Source organism: Bos indicus, chromosome X (genome assembly GCF_029378745.1).
Source record: "Bos indicus isolate NIAB-ARS_2022 breed Sahiwal x Tharparkar chromosome X, NIAB-ARS_B.indTharparkar_mat_pri_1.0, whole genome shotgun sequence".
In the NCBI taxonomy this organism is placed as follows: Eukaryota; Metazoa; Chordata; class Mammalia; order Artiodactyla; family Bovidae; genus Bos; species Bos indicus.
Genome location: NC_091789.1, coordinates 15,662,496 through 15,678,185, shown reverse-complemented (window position 1 = coordinate 15,678,185; position 15,690 = coordinate 15,662,496). Strand labels below are relative to the sequence as shown.

Below are 15,690 nucleotides of genomic sequence, written 5' to 3'. Positions count from 1 at the left end.
TACACAGATCCTCATGGCAGATTTTTTTTTTTTTTTGATCATAATGCTGTCTAATAGTGCCTGTCCAAAGTGGGACTCAGAACCTATCTTTCAATAAACATACTAAAAAAAATTCTCCTAAGGCCTTTAGTATTATTAGTGATAGAATGATGACCTAAATAGGTGTTGGTGAGCTGCCCTTGGAATGTTGCTATCCTGTCTCAGTGGGGAAAACGTGCTCTGAGTTCCAAGCTGATGACTTATGAGTTAACTTTTGGACATAACTCATTCCTAAGTTTGAGGCTGTCTCTACTTAAAATATATCAAGCGTAGGTCAGAGGAACTGGAATAGGAGTCAACCAGATTAAGAGTAAAGCCATAAAAGTGAGAGCCAAAGGGAAATATGATATTACTGTGTTTCTAAAATTGGAAAATGGGACTGATGAGGCTCCTCATTGTACACCCTGGAGAAAATGATGCATAAATGAAATTGATTTTAAAAAGCAAAGAATAGGAATATTTGGAAGCTTTTAGAAAATAACAGTAGTATCTAACATTTATTGAATGCTTACCATGTGCCAGGAACTGCTCTAAGAACTTTAAATAGATAATCATATCAATTTAATTTTTCCAACAGCACAATAAGAAGGGTACTATTATTATTTTTATTTTATGGGTGGAGAACTTGATGCACAGAGCAGTTACTTGCCAAAGATGCCATAGCTAATAAATAGTGGAGCTTAAATATGAACCCAAGCTTTCTGACTCCATTGGCAACAATCCAAATGGCTTCAATTATATATGGAACCATCAACAAAGCACAGTGTTGAATATAATTACATATATTATACCTTTATAATTTATTATATATTTTTTATATATTATAAAGTATATATAAATTATAAAATATAGAATATATTATAAAAGTATAATATATGTAATTATAATATAAAGATAAGATAGTTGGATGGCATCACCAATTCAATGGACATGAGTTTGAGCAAGCTCTGGGAGTTGGTGATGAACAGGGAAGCCTGGCATGCTGCAGTCCATGGGGTCACAAAGAGTCAGACACAGCTGACTGACTGAACTGAACTGAATATATAACACATAATATATAAGTATATTATATGTGCATATATACAGGTATATATATCATTTCTCAGATAATATACCTTCAAAATAAACAACCTTCAGAAAGTGAAGAAAAAGGCTAATGACAGAAAGTATTGTGACCAGATACCCATCTACCCAAGAGAAGCCTCTAGGAATAAAGGAAATTTTAGAAGACATATCTACCTTCTGAATGTGCTGTGGCAAAAGGTTTCTGGAGTCAATCAACTTAAGATGAGAAAAAGAATCAGCAAGTTACCATAATACAAAGTATAAAGTAAATGTTGCTTGGCAACAATAGGAACTGCATATGGCATCTTATTAAATTGGGGAAAAAGAGAAAAATATTCACAATCTTGGCCATGAAGGCTCTTGGGTAGAGCAGAAATGCTCATGAATGTGTATGAGAAGTGGGAGTAGAAATGACCAGAGGGTCACTAAAGCACATCACGGAAGAGAAGGCAGAGAAATAGGAGAAGGCAAAAGAATAACAATTTCAGTTTAGACATTTTCATAGGAAATTGATATGATGGAAATTTAATATATGCAGAAATAAATGTTGGTTGAGAAAATATTTATTAATATGTATAATATGCAAACTATTTTAAAATAAGGAATTATAAACATAAATTAGAATAATTTTTTAAAAAACACTTTCAAATGATAAACATGTTTTAAATACAAAAGTTGCTTATTGCCATGAGATAGTATCACCTACATGTGGGGTGTGAGGGGTCATTTGTCCATCAGGTTCAAATTGGGTCAGACATCTCTAAAATGCGATATGAGGAGCAAATGCTATATTCTGGTTGCATGACCACTGTCCTATATATGAATTCTGTCTACCTTGTGTGGCAAATACAAAGATGTTTGTTTGCAAAAATCTTGTGCTCTATACTCCAGAAAAAAACTCCTTGATGGGCTACTATGGCTGTAGCCATCATCTTTGCTTCCCTAATACCATTATTCTCTTTGTGAACTATTTCAGGCACATTCATGGCCTTAACGCTTCACATGGCTTGACAAAATGTTAACTCTCATGGTATACTTGTTAATGAGTTCCTAGTGATGACCACAGAAAGAATGCTTACTCAGGTTTTGTTGTTGTTGCTGTTTTTAAATACGTAAACTGAAATTTTATGGACTGAGTTTTCACTGTTTTTCTGGCATGTTGGAGAGGCTTATAAAGAGAGCCATTAGGATTTTTCATTTCCTTTGGCTAACTTCCTAAGATCTCCTTTTACGTCCTTATTTCTCAGAGTGTAAATGAGGGGATTTAACATGGAGGTGACTGTTCCATAAAATATTGAGATGACTTTGTCCTCTTCTTGATATTCTTTTGACTGAGGTTTCAGTAACATGTAGATGGCTGTCCCATAAAATATGGTGACCACAGTTAGATGGGATCCACAAGCGGAGAAAGCTTTGAGTCTGGCCTCCACAGAATGGGTCTTTAGCACGGCAACCACAATGCGAGTAATAGATGAGGATGCAAGTGAATGGCAGGGGCAGTGTGAACACACTGATAACCAGACCCAGAATTAGACTGACAGGGGTGTCTGAGCAGATAAGCTTCAGCAGGGCTGGGATCTCACAGGTAAAGTGGTTGATGAAATAATGCCCACAACCATGAGCAGGGCTTGCGATGATTGGTGTGACTGCTACTAAGAAGGCACTAGTCCAGGTTCCCAAGGCCAACTGTATGCAAACCCAATTGTTCGTAATGACGGTGTAACGCAGGAGATTGGAGATTGCAACAAACCTGTCATAAGCCATGATAGCAAGGAGGAGACACTCTGTCATCCCCAAAAAGAGGAATGTGGTCATCTGGGCCTAACAGCTGGTATAGGAAATAGTAGGGAAGTCCCTGAAGCATTGGGCCAGCACATATGGCTCCCAGCTGGTAGACTAACAGATATCAAGGAAGGATAAATTACTGAGAAAAAAAATACATGGGGGTATGATGTTGAGAATCCCATCTCACTACAATAAGGTTGTTCCCAAACACTGTGACCAGGTAGAAAAACAGCAGTCCTAAGAAGAAGGCAACCTGGATTTGAGGCTGTTGGGAAAATCCAACAAGGATGAATCCAGTCACCTCAGAGGCATTATCTTTCTTTACACTGCCTATTTATTTAGTTGTCTCAAGTACTAGGGAAAGAAGACAAAACATCATGTTACTTAAATGAAGAAATAGGAAGAGTAGCATCTCAATACCTTATTAGAAGCCATGTTCTGGATTAGTGTGTGTCATTCATTTTACTGGGTTAGACTCAGCTGTTCAAGTGTCCAGTGGTGGAAATAGAGGTTCTCTCTTTGTTTTTCTGTCTTACAGAACTGTATATGATCAGGAAAGGCTTATTACGTTGTTTGGACTGTTAGGTACCCCTTAGATCATGTAAGACACATTTGATCAAGTAAGTGGGTTGGTCATGTAAGACACTATTAAACATCAATAGTGGGTTAAACAGAACTATTACACTCATAAAGGGGCATAGCTAGATGATTGACTATATTCTTAACCAAAAAAAGGCAAATATGCTATATCTCCCCACCCAAAATGCTTGTTTATAGTCAGTTTTATTTAAGCTGGTTCATTAATTAGCAAGTAATAATTTTTAAGTTTAAGCTCAATGATCCAGTTGTGAATTCTTGGAATACTTCTTTGCTTTTAAACTTTTTTTTTGTTCATATATAATAGTAAAACCACCTATGCATGTAAATTAAAAAGTGCATATGTAGCTAAATCTATTACTCAGTTCAATGGAAAAGCATCACCAGCCAAAATGACATGAAATAAACCAAGTAATGTGTGGGTTTACTGAAATCTCACTCTGTTTAGTTGTCCTAACAACTATTTTCAAATGACAGAAACTTACTATGTGTAGGTCCTGCCATCTCCATATAGTTCAGAACAAAAGCTTAAAGGGTGATGGGAAAATCTTATTAGATAAAACATTTCATGAAGACGACAGTTACCAGAAATTGTGAAGGGAGACAAGGGAAATCTTGGAATACATGTTTCCAGAAATGTTCAGAAAAAAAGAAAAAAGACAGAGCTTTCCTAGTTTTATATGATTTCAGTAGGGAGTGAAAGAGATGACCCATCGAAGTCCCTTTTGGCTTTATGATTTTCTTATTTAGACACAGAATCAAACCTCTCCTTAACTGTATAGTTATGTTCGTGCTATATACATAATTAGGTAATTCTTCATGCTAAATAGGCAGAATGTTGAGATACAGAGAGAAGGCAAGGGAGTCACCTGGATCCACTAATAAGCTGCAACATCTTGAGAAATTCAGTTTCCTCACACATAAAACGGGAATATCACCTAGCCCCTGGCAGAACTGTTCCAAGAATTCAGTTCAGTTTAGTCACTCAGTTGTGTCCGACTCTTTGAGACCCCATGGACTGTAGCATGCCAGGCTTCCCTGTCCATCACCAGCTCCCAGAGCTTGCTCAAAGAATTAGACAAGATTATTTCTATAAAGAACCTAACACAGTGCTGAGTACAAGTATACCACCCAAGATACATTAGCTCCCTTCCCACTTTCACGGCCCATGAAGACCTTCCCGTCAGCTTGGATTTCATCCTTGTAAACATGTGCCAAAATGTCATGTCATTGTACCTTTCTTTGTAAGGTTATCATGTTACCAGAAAGAATACCATCTGAAGTTTTTGGTTTGAGTAACAACTAAAGAAAGTTTGAGTATGTAAGTCATTAAAATTTGTTCCTAATGGTAGGCGGGAAAAGACATATAAAGAGATGAAAATTACTCAGACTTAGGGCTGGAGGACAGCAACAGAGAAGTGCACCTCATTCATAACAGAAGCATTTTGCAGTTGGCGACACCCCCACAAATGACTAATCTCCAAGAAGAAATTTGATTCTTTCAACTGCAAGGAAAAGAAGTTTAATACAAGCAGCTGTGGTAATAAATCTTCCTATCAGTTGTGGTTATAAGGTTGGAAAATCTTGAGTTAACGGTGCTGGTGAATCATGCCCATTTATTTCTACTTGTTAAATATCTTTTTCTTTTATTTACCCAGAGTTGGCTTATAATAAGGCTACCATGAAAGGTTGGTGTCTAAAAGACAATAGAAACATTCATTTTCTAGCATAATAATAATAATAATTAATAATAATATAAATGTCAATTCATGACATGTGGTTTTTCTTTGCCTGTACAAATATTAGAATACTATTTCTTCTAGAAGTGTCCAAAATTCTGTTACTTTGTTCCCAGCAAACACAAAAATAAATTGAGAAAATGTCCTTTCTGAATACATTGAGATATTTTTAAAGCATTTGTGTTTGCCAAAAATGTATAATCTACTTACAGACCAAAAATATTTAAGTAGTATTAAAAGAAGCCACAATTCAAAGGCAAGAAGGAACTTTGGAAATTTGGATAATCTTGTGGTGGGTTTGAGAATTTATAAGCTCAGTCTTGAAGAACAATTTCCACTTTGGGGATTTAGGAGATATCCCTGCTTTGTAATTAAGTTGCCTAATGCAAATAGAGAAGAGAGAAAACAAATAAGGAGGAGGAGACATCTGCTGTATTTAGCTCATTAAAATAATGTTCACTTTTCTCCTAACTTGATTAATGAGCATTTCAGTGAATGCTCCCTATAGCGATGATTCTAGTCAGTAAATATGGTGGCAGTTGGGAACCAGCACTGCTTTTCCTCAAAGGAGAAACTTTCTTCTGCCTGTAGCTCTTCATTTACTTACTTTTCTGATAACAAGTTAAATATTCAGGTAAGTGCTATAAAGAATTTATATTGAGGAATTTGGGGGATGAAGATGTACATCAAAGTATGATTATGTAACTTAACTTTTGTGTTTACTGGATCCTCCAAAGATATACTATGGTTGTCAGTCCAGTTCTCTCTCAAGTATAATTGTGAGTTCAATTTAGTTTTTTTTAACTTGAGGGACCTTTGTCTCTGTATAATGGAAGTAAGACTGAGTGTACATTTTGGAAGCTATAAGCCCCTGGATTTAGCGACCATATCTGAGTCATTTCCATTTTCTTTGGAACTCTACCTTGCACAGAGAAAACTCTTCAAAGATGTTTGTTGAAATAAAAGCTCTTGATGTCACTTTAACTAAATGGATTCTTCCATTCAGGTATTTTTTTACATTGCATTTAACCATACAATTTTTTTTTCTGAATTTTTTCCTTTCTGGCTGCCCTGTGTAGCACATAGGAATCTTAGTTCCCTGACCAGCGATCAAACCAGCAAAGTCTTAACCATCAGATCATCAGGGAAGTCTCTTTTCCTGAAATTTTTACTTGTCTATTTCTTTGTACCAAAAAAGTGTATCACCTGACGGAGCAGTGCTCTGTAGAAATACAACATAAGAGAACTTTCACCCAGTTAGTCACATCATAGCAGGTTCTGTGGGTCACTCTCTCCACAGAGTGTTGATGATAAAGTTCTGCTTATGTGAGATATTAATTCCTCAAGAATTTTCTTTGTGATTCTATCCTGGGGACTTTCTGACACCCATATATTAAAAATATATTAAACCTTTGTGGAAATCCACAAAACATGAAGGCGAATAGGATGATGAACATTTGTAGTAGCACACAAATTGAAAGAAATTGCAATGCCGCCAAAGAAATATTTCATGGAGAACATGATTGATGCTTCCCTGATGAAGATTATAGAACGGACATAGAGGCACAGTACAATAGGAATGGAAAGCTTCAGCTGTCCAGGCATCTGATGGAAATCTCAGTCTGGTAAAGAGCAGGGCATCTGATAAATTTGGGATTTGCCTTGCTGACAATTTCATTTCTCAGAAGGTTAAAGAAACATTGAGGGGAAATGATGCTATGGATTTAATTATGATGGAATGGACCGGAATCTTGGACAAAATAACCATATCATCTGGGAGTTCATAATAGAAAGAAAGGCTATGGCCAATACTTCTAAAAGGGAAGTTGGCTATGAAACCAGATAGCTTTTCTCTGAATCTTTTAATTTCAAATTTCTTAAACACTCTGATGATACTTTGACCAGATACAGATAATCACAAGAGATTTAAGATGAAAATAGACCTTTTCCACTTCAAGAGCACAGGACAGAGCATGCAAACAGTCCAGACTCAGATCTCCTGCATGTAGACCGGACTTACATAACAATCTCTAAAGGCCTAATTGACAGCAACTTTCCTGTCTGTAGTCAGATTCTACTAGTGAAAATGAAACTTGCTCAGTCATGTCCAACTCTTTGTGACCCCATGGACTATACAGTCCATGGAGTTCTCCAGGCCAGAATACTGGAGTGGATAGCCTTTTCCTTCTCCAGGGAATCTTTCCAACCCAGGGATCGAACCCAGGTCTCCCTCTTTGCAGGCAGATTCTTTACCAGCTGAGCCACCAGGGAAGCCTAAGAATACTCAAGTGGGTAGCCTATCCCTTCTCCAGTGGATCTTCCTTACCCAGGAATCGACCTGGGGTCTCCTGCATTGCAGGCAGATTCTTTACCAACTGAGCTATGAGGGAAGCCCAAGATTCTACTAGACCCATCCCCCTATGAGGGTAGCTCAAGATTCTACTAGGCAACATAGATCTGTGTGGCGTAATTTGAAAGTTTACCAGGTACCTGGATTTTACTTGTCTTGTGGATATTTTTCTCAGAGCTTTTTGTTGTATCTATGAGAGAATTCAGTATATGCTTTAGAGTCAGGCAGAATCATTTATTCATTTGTCCATTCAGCAAATATTTTTTGAGTTCATACCATGTATCCAATTCTGTTAAAGTTGCCGAGGATACAGCAATGAACAAATAGAGATTAGGCATCCCTTCTCATTTAACTTATACTCTATTTGGATGATAGAACAAGAAGTAGCAAATTAAGCAATTCATATCATTATAACTGTTATGAAGAAAGCAGAGTTGATATGAAAGAGAGTGCTAGAACAAGATTACTATTTGAGTTGAGACCAAAAGTGCACAAATAGACTATGTGAAAATCTAGGGGAAGAGAGTTCCAGGGAGAGGGAACAGTAAGTGCTAAGACTCTGAAGCAAGAACAAGTTTCACTGTTTGCTGAATAGATGGCAGATAACTGCAGCTGAAGTGTAGTGTAGGGTAAACAATCATCCTGGCTTGTCCCAGACTTTCTTGGTTTTACCACTGAAAGTCTCATGTAATAGGGAATCCTTTAATCCTTGTGTGGGACTTTAAGTATTAGTATAGAAACTCACTACTCATTACTATAGAATACTCTCACAGAGTATTTTTTTCCCCAAGTTAAGTATTCTGTAGCCCTTCCATCTCAACTCAGAAGATATATTTAGTTCTAAGGCCTCTCAATCACAAACGCAAAACAGCTCCTGATAATATACTTTATTTTCTCCCCAGTGTCCTTTTGAAGAGCGACTCTTTGAACCAGAAACCCTTAGGTATCTGCAGGTCTTGTGCCCTATTTGTGGTTCTCTGTGCCCTCTGAATTCCTCATAGAACTAAGGCCTAGAAATGTGCTACTGAACTCACGGTTCCCAGTCTTAGGGTTCTCTGAGAAGACAGCTTTTAAGCCTACCAGTTTTCATACATGCCCCTGGAGTGAAATTTCTGCCAATCTAATTATTAGGTGATAGCAATTAGCAGGCATTAGCACCCGTCCTGTAGAAGTTCAGGTTTCCTTCAGTGAAACTAACTCATACCCAGAGCTTTGACAGCCATTAACCAAAAGAGTCTAATCTCCTCTTGCACCAGAGGTTGTGAGCATCCCTGGATGACTGAAGCTACTGTTGGCAACAGGCTCTTGGGTAGAGCAGATGACTGAAAAGAGAAACTAGAGTAGGACAAGGGGAGCTCTGTAAGATGATGTTTGCAGATGACTGTGCCATCTAAAAGAGAGTTGACGTCTAGGAAGCATATCTACTGCCTATGTAAAACCATGTTTTCCACTTGACTCTAGAATGAGTGCCAGGTTTTCAAATGCATAGGATTCTTATTTCACTCAAATTTTAGGTTAATTGAAAAACAGAATTCTAAATGTGTCTTCTTTAACTCTCAATTCGAAGAACAACTTAGTTTAGAAGTCCTGGAGCCAGATTTCTTGCCCTGGTTGTGCCAGAACACCTGGGATTTTGATTTCTCCTCTGTTAAGCAAATGACTGTCACTGGACAATTACTCTTTTTAATAACATTTTTCTAATCAAATGAGAGAACATGTAAGCCACAGAAAACTGTAGGTAATGGAACTAAAACCACAGAGAATTGTACTGTTGGTCATGGCCATTGACAACATTTGAGCTCTTTCCCTATTCCTATGCCTATTTTCACAGTCATTATGTCAAACTATAGAAAATGCTGGGCCCTGTCTCCCACTCTAGCATTTTCCCCATGGCACAGACAATTATTTAGGACTCTTCTTGCCCTATGATTCTGAGTATATTTGGTTTCTTATGGTCAATGTAAAATAGATGATCAAAAATCATGGTGACATGTCAGAATTAATTGATATTTATAGAGCATTCCACCCCAAAGCAGCAGACTACACAGTCCTCTCAAGCGCACACAGAACATTCTCCAGGATTGACCACATGCTAGGCCACAAGATGAGCCTTCAGTTCAGTTCAGTTCAGTTCAGCTGCTCAGTAGTGTCCTACTGTTTGCAACCCCATGGACTGCAACATGCCAGGCCTCCCTGTCCATCACTAACTCCTGGAGTTTACCCAAACTCATGTCCATTGAGTCAGTGATGCCATCCAACCAGCTCATCCTCTGTCGTCCCCTTCTTCTCCTACCCTCAATCTTTCACAGCATCAGGGTCTTTTCAAATGAGTCAGCTCTTCGCATCAGGTGGCCAAAGTGCTGGAGTTTCAGCTTCAACATCAGTCCTTCCAATGAACACCCAGGACTGATCTCCTTTAGGATGGACTGGTTGGATCTCCTTGAGGTCCAAGGGACTCAAGAGTCTTCTCCAACACCACAGTTCAAAAGCAGCAATTCTTTGGTGCTCAGCTTTCTTTATAGTCCAACTCTCACATCCATACATGACTACTAGAAAAACCATAGCCTTGATCAGACAGACCTTTGTTGGCGAAGTAATGTCTCTGCTTTTTAATATGCTGTCTAGGTTGGTCATAACTTTCCTTCCAAGGAGTAAGCGTCTTTTAATTTCATGGCTGCAATCACCATCTGCACTGATTTTGGAGCCCATAAAAATAAAGTCAGCCACTGTTTCCACTGTTTCCCCACATATTTGCCATTAAGTGATGGGATTGGATGCCATGATCTTAGTTTTCTGAATGTTGAGCTTTAAGCCAACTTTTTCACTCTCCTCTTTCACTTTCATCAAGAGGCTTTTGAGTTCCTCTTCACTTTCTGCCATAAGGGTGGTGTCATCTGCATATCTGAGGTTATTGATATTTCTCCTGGCAATCTTGATTCCAGCTTGTGCTTCTTCCAGCCCAGCATTTCTCATGATGTACTCTGCATGTAAGTTAAATAAGCAGGGTAAACTGTGATTAAAAACCTACCAACAAGGGGACATGGGTAAACCTATGGCTGATTAATGTTGATGTTTGGTAGAAACCAACACAATACTGTAAAGCAATTATCCTTCAATTAAAAATAAATTAAAAAAAAAAAAAAAACTCCCAACAAACAAAAATCCAAGACCAGACAGCTTCACAGCTAAATTTTATCAAACTTTTAGAGAAGAATTAACACCTATCCTTCTGAAACTGTTCCAAAAAATTGCAGAGGAAAGAAAACTTCCAAACTCATTTATGAGGCCACTATTACCCTGATACCGAAACTAGACACAAATGACACAAAAAATAAAATTACAGGCTAATATCACTGATGAACATAGATTAAAAAATCCTCAACAAAATACTAGCAGTCCATATTCAAAAATACATTAAAAAGATGATATGCCAGATCAAGTGGGATTCATCCCAGGGATGCAAGGATTTTTCAACATCTGCAAATAAATTAATGTGATACACCACATCAACAAACTGAAGAATAACAACCATACTGCTACTGCTACTGCTGCTAAGTCACTTCAGTCGTGTCCGACTCTGTGCGACCCCATAGATGGCAGCCCACCAGGCTCCCCCATCCCTGGGATTCTCCAGGCAAGAACACTGGAGTGGGTTGCCATTTCCTTCTCCAATGCATGAAAGTGAAAAGTGAAAATCATCTAAATAGATGAAGAAAAAGCTTTTGACAAAATCCAGCACTCATTGATACAAACTGTCCAGAAAGTACGCATGGAGGGTGCAAACCTCAACATAATAAAGGCCATATATGACAAATCTACAGCTAGCATCATACTCAGTGGTGAAAAGCTGAAAGCATTCTCTCTAAGGTCAGGAAAAGACAAGGATGTCCACTCTTGCCATTTTTATTCAACATAGTTTTGGAAGTCCTATTTATAGCAATCAGAGAAGACTGAAAAGGGAACCCAAATTGGAAAAGAAGAAGTTAAGCTATCACTGTTTGCAGATGACATGATACTATACATAGAAGATTCTAAAGATGCTACTAGAAAACTACTAGAACTCATCAATGAATTTGGCAAAGTTGCAGGTTACAAAATTATTATGTAGAAATCTGTTGCATTTCTATACACTAACAACAAGATCAGAAAGAGAAATTCAAGAAGAAATTCCATTTACCATTGCATCAAAAAGAATAAAATACCTAGGACCTCCCTGAGGAGACAAATACCTGTACTCCAAAAACTATAAGATGTTGATGAAAGAAATCAAAGAAGATATAAACAAAGATGGAAAGATATACCATCTTCATGGATTGGAAGAATTAGTATTGTCAAAATGACTACACTACCCAAGGCAATCTGCAAATTCAATGCAATCCCTCTCAAATTACCAATGGCAGTTTTCACAGAACTAGAACAACAACAACAACAAAAATCTCAAACTTTGTATGGAGACACAAAAGACCCTGAATAGCCAAAGTAATCTTGGAAAAGAAAAAAGAGCTGGAGGAATCATGTTCCCTAACTTCAGACTATACTACAAAGATACAGTCATCAAAACAGTGAAGTACTGGCACATAAATAGAAATATAGTTTGATGGAACAGGATAGAAAACCCAGAAAAAAGCCCATGCACCTATCTATGGTCAACTAATCCATGACAAAGGAGGCAAGACTACACAATGTTGGAAAGATAGTCTCTTCAACAAATGGTGCTGGGAAAACTGGACAGCCACATGTAAAAAAAAATGAAATCAGATCATTCTTTAACTCCATACACAAAATGGATTAAAGACCTAAATGTGAGATCAGACACTATAAAATTGCTAGAGGAAAACATAGGCGGAACACTCTGTGATATAAATCACAGCAATATCTTTTTTGATCCATCTCCCAGAATAATAGAAATAAAAACAAAAATAAGCAAATGGAACCTACTTAAATTCAAAAGCTTTTGCATAGTAAAGGAGACAATGAACAAAGTGAAAAGACAACCCAGTTTGGGAAAAAATATTTGCAAATGATGTGACTGATAAGGGATTTTTAATTATTTAATTTATAAACAGCTTATGACACTTAATAGCATCAAAACAAACAATCCACCCCAAAAGTGGGCAGAAGACCTAAATAGACATTTCTCCAAAGAGGACATACAGATGGCCAAAAAGCACATGGAAAGATGTTCAACATTGCTAGTTATTAGAGAAATGCTAAACAAAACTATAATGAGATATCACCTCATACCAGCCAGAATGGCTATCATCAAAAAATCCACGAACAGCAAGTGCTGGAGAGGGTATGGAGAAAAGGGAACCCTCTTACACTGTTGGTAGGAATGTAAATTAGTACAGCCAGTATGGAGAACTGGGTGGAGGTTTCTTAAAAAAACTGAAAATAAAACTACCATATGACCCTGCAATCCCACTCCTGGGCATATATCTGGAGAAAAACATGATCTGAAAGGATACATGCAGCCCAATGTCCATTGCAGCACTGTTTACCATAGTCAAGACACAGAAACAACCTAAATGTCTGTTGACAGATGAATAGGTAAAGTAGATGTGGTACATATATCCAATGGAATATTACTCAGCCATTAAAAAAGAATGAAATAATGCCATTTATAGGAACATGGATGGACTTAGAGAGTGTCATACTTACTGAAGTAATTCAGACAGAGAGGGATAAATATTGTATGACATCCCTTATAGTGGAATCTAAAAAGAAATATAAATGAACTTACTTACAAAACAGAGATACTCAGAAAATGAACTTATGGTTGCTAGGAGAAAGGGATAGTTGGGGAGTTTGGGAAGGTCATGTACACTCTGCTGTATTCAAAATAGATAACCAACAACGTCCTATTATGTAGCATGTGGAACTTTCTCAATGTTATGTGGCAGCCTGGATGGGAGGTAAGTTTGGAGGAGAATGAATACATGAATATATATGGCTGAGTTCCTTCACAGTTCACCTGAAACTATCAGAACATTGTTAACTGGCTATATCCCAATGCAGAATAAAAAGTTTAAAGTTTGAAAAAAAATCATGGTGAATAATATTTGTTTTTTAACCAATAAAGAGGTCAATATAAAGTTTTTCATGGAAAATAAATGTAAGAATTATACAAATAAATTATTTATAAGCTTGTAAGGAATTATTACAATCCTTGGTCTTCACTGGTGGTACAGTGGCTAAGAACCTGCCTGCTAATGGAGGGGATAACCTGATGGAACCAATAGGTTCCATCCCTGGTTGAGGAAGATTCCGCATGCTGCAGAGCAACTAAGCCTGGGTGATACACCACTGAGCCCACCATCCTAGAGCCTAGGAGCTGCAACTACTGAGCCCATGTGCTGCAACTACAAAAGCCTATGCACCTAGAGCCCATGCTCCACAAAAAGAAAAGCCAGTGCAGTGAGAAGCCTGCATACTTCAACAAAGAGTAGTCCCTGGTAGCTGCAACTAGCAATGAAGATTTAGTGAGGCCAAAAATAAATAAATAAATAAATGCGTGTTAAGTCACTTCTGTAGTGTCCGACTCTTTGTGACCCTATGGACTGTAGCCCACCAAGCTCCTCTGTTACAGGATTCTACAAGCAAGAATACTGGAGTGGGTTGACATGCCCTCCTCCAGGGGATCTTTCCCACCCAGGTATCAAACCTGTGTCTCTTACATCTAACCTGCATTGGCAAGTGGGTTCTTTATCACTTCTTCCACATGGGAAGCCCAAATAAATAAACAGATAGATAAAAATAAAAAAAAGAAAACAGCATTCTAAAAAAGAAATTATTACAATCCTTCATTTACCCTTGTCGGCCTGTGTTTGGATTGTACCCTAAAGAATTGTCTGGCGTGGTAAATTAAAAACCAGTTATACAATTCCTTTCTCCCTCAGCAGAATCATATGGTCATAAGGCCACATGACCTAAGGCCATATTTTATGAAAATTACTGGAGATGAAAAAATATATTGTTTCCTAAAAAAGAGAAAATTCCTCTGAATTCAGAAGTTTAGAATATAAGTTTTAGCACCTGATAAAAAAAACGAAGCAATATTGATATAATATGGAAAACAATGAAAATGGCTGACTTTGAGAATGAATCATGGAAAACTTTACATGACAATAAAACAGCGTTGAGAGACCAATAAAGCAACCTTGAAATTTTGGATGTTGGCCAAATATTGGACAAGCATCTCTTACATACAATGCATTGGCCCTTGGCACATAGCATCCTAGGAAAACCAAAACACTGTTGTTGCCTGACTTGGGCGAGGAGAGGTGACTCTTGGACACAAATACCTCTCAGGTGAGGGACAGAGTGGTAAGTATCCTCACAGAGAGGCATCTGAGATGTTACAGGAATTGCTTTCTTCTGACGACCTGCAGCAGCGTTCCAATGGATCATTCCATCCCGGGACAGAATCCTTGGGCTGAGCAGTTTCATGCCTCAACACAGAACATGCAGTAGGAGTAGGCTTTTTCCTACTTAGTGGAGGGCTCATGCTATGCTATGCTATGCTAACTCACTTCAGTCGTGTCCAACTCTGTGTGACCCCATAGACGGCAGCCCACCAGGCTCCCCCGTCCCTGGGATTCTCCAGGTAAGAACACTGGAGTGGGTTGCCATTTCCTTCTCCAATGCATGAAAGTGAAAAGTGAAAGTGAAGTCGCTCAGTCGTGTCCGACTCTTCGCGAGCCATAGACTGCAGCCTACCAGGCTCCTCCGTCCATGGGATTTTCCAGGCAAGAGTACTGGAGTGGGGTGCCATTGCCTTCTCTGGTAGAGGGCTGAAGTGAACTTCAAATGTAACTCAAAAGCAGCAGCATCTTTAGTAAATGGGGAGAGGAAGACTCCAAAGTCTGTTTATTAAGATGTCTGGGGAGGGAAGTGGAATCACACCTGGCAAGGGACACAGCATCAAAGGTTTCAAAGTCACAAGGACAAATCATTTCAAACCCTCCAGGATTAGGTCCCAGAGATGCAATTAGAAGAAAAAAGTTCATGTGAAAGAGTTCAGAAGTATTTACAAGAACAGGCCCCAGAGAAAGTATTTATTTCTGGATCTATAATGCTAAAGTTTCTCTCCTCCTTAATTAATTCTCTAGATCT

At 38.1% G+C, this 15,690-nt stretch overlaps 1 pseudogene; it reads right to left on the bottom strand.

Moving 5' to 3' along the window:
* Positions 1 to 2,288: 2,288 nt before the first annotated feature.
* Positions 2,289 to 15,082, bottom strand: LOC109554764 (olfactory receptor 13H1-like; annotated as a pseudogene).
* Between the last annotated feature and the right edge of the window lie 608 nt (positions 15,083 to 15,690).